The following is a 2,195-nucleotide window of genomic DNA, read 5'->3' on the forward strand; positions in this document are numbered from 1 at the left end:
TTGACCCAAAAATGCATTACATTTCAAGAGGGTTGCTACTATTCAAGTGGCCACATCTTACCAGGTTTTTGTTTTCATTCATTTTATAAGGAAATAAAAAGTAGCCCCCCCCCTCCATCCTAGTCACAACCAAAAACATATTTTTAACCCTAGCAGGGACTATAACCCAGACTCTGAAGGTCTCTTCTCACTATGTGTGTAGAGGAACCAATATGGGAGATCAGTGACAATGGGAATCTAGAGAGTTAGATCTCCATGAACCTTTTAATGGCACAGAATATTCCAGATCCACCTCAGAGGTTTGGCTTCTTAAGACCTCAATAATTGGAAGAAACTGTCTTACTATATGGGGAGGATGGTTCAATGTCTCTTAGGGACCCTAGTGTGTCTGTGTCAAAGGTCCTACAACTCAAATGTCCAGAAGACCAAATAATACCTAGACATGAGGCGCATCATTGAAATAAACTTGTGAAAGAAGTAATAGTTCAGTATTCCCTGGCTGATCTTCACTTTCACTATTAACGAACATATAGTTTATTTATTTTTTATTTTTAAAGAATAAAAAGTACTGATAGAAAGAAAAAACAACATTAGAAATGATACAAGATTTTACTAAACAAAATAATAGGAATTCAACAATGGTTGTTGTATTGCATGATGCTATCTTTAAATTAGTTGTTCAGATTACCAGATATAAATGTGTAAGATATGTTTAAAGAGAAAAACAAAAAAAAAAACAATAGCAAAGAAGTTATAAGAAATTCAAAAGAGAAAAAAATCAGAGTAGAAAGAAAAAATAATTAAAGCATTAAAGGACTCCTCAAAAGACCAGCAGAAATCAACAATACAATTATCCAAACTATTCTGCACATATACCTAAATATATCTTTTTCCCTTCTTCCTTTTGTCCTTTTTCCTCATCCCAGGTTTTCATTTTCATTGAGCAATTTCTTTACCTGTCACAGTATCTGCTGTACCTTTTTGATTTTAATTACTCCTTCAGGTTCTCACACTAGCGAGATAATATGATGTTTTCATATGGAGGTACGATTTATTTCACTTACCAACATAGCCTCTAGTTATATCCATTTATCTGAAAAAGTCTTGAATTTATCTTTTTTATAGATGAATAATATTGCATTGTGTAAAAATACCATACTTTTAAAAATCCAGTTCTCAGTTGGTAGGCTTTTGAGCTGTTTGCAAGATTTAGCCATGACAAATTGTGCTGTTATGAACATGGGTGCACATATATTGCTTTGACATGATGATTTCAGTTCTTTTAGAAAAATACCTACGAGGAGAATATATGGCTTAAATTGGACCTCCAATTCTAGCTTTTAGAGGAAACTACATTCTGATTTCCATAATAGTTGTACCAGCCTGCACTCCCTCCAACAATGGAAAAGAGCTCCTTTTTCCCGACAACCTCTCCAGCATTTGTTATTGGTTGACTTCATGATGATAGCCATTCTTTCTAGCGTAAGATGGTAATTCAGCATTGTTTTAATTTGCATCTTTTGAATATACAATGGTGGTGAACATTTTTTCATATATTTGTTTGCCATTTGTATCTCTTCATTTGTGAAGTATATACGCATCTCAGATGCCCATTTTTTGATTGGGTCTACAAATTTTTTTTTATTTTTTTTCAAAGTTTTATTGATAAACTGATAGCAATGAGACAGTTACAAATCAAATCGGAAGTACAGTTTCAACAAATAATACACTGCCTATATTCTTCTTAGTGGTTAATTGCTGTACAAGATGCGGACTTGTGATTCTATTTACAAAAACCATTAGAACAAATCATTCCATTCATTAAGAAAATGAAACTATATATCTATCCTAATCACTTTGAATACACAGATACAAAATGGACATTCATCAGTGTACCCCATTTTTTCTAAGTTCCATTATTGAATATTATACGTGTGTAAACTCAGCAAAATATTCTAAAAGAGTCCAGTAGCCCATAATAGCATTGGGTCTTCTGTTTAACTGGCAATGTCAGAAATTATTGACCTGAGTCCCACACAGCTCAAGATAACAGCATGGCTTTATTTCCTATACTTTGTCTTCATACTTTTCCACTGGATAGTTAAGACCAAGGTAAAGCAGGACCTATGCAACAAGAGTTGTAGCTTTTTGGTCTGAGAAGGTAGTGAAATGCCCTCAGGATTTATCCTGAGATC

Source organism: Octodon degus, unplaced genomic scaffold (assembly GCF_000260255.1).
Source record: "Octodon degus isolate 3935 unplaced genomic scaffold, OctDeg1.0 scaffold00091, whole genome shotgun sequence".
In the NCBI taxonomy this organism is placed as follows: domain Eukaryota; kingdom Metazoa; phylum Chordata; class Mammalia; order Rodentia; family Octodontidae; genus Octodon; species Octodon degus.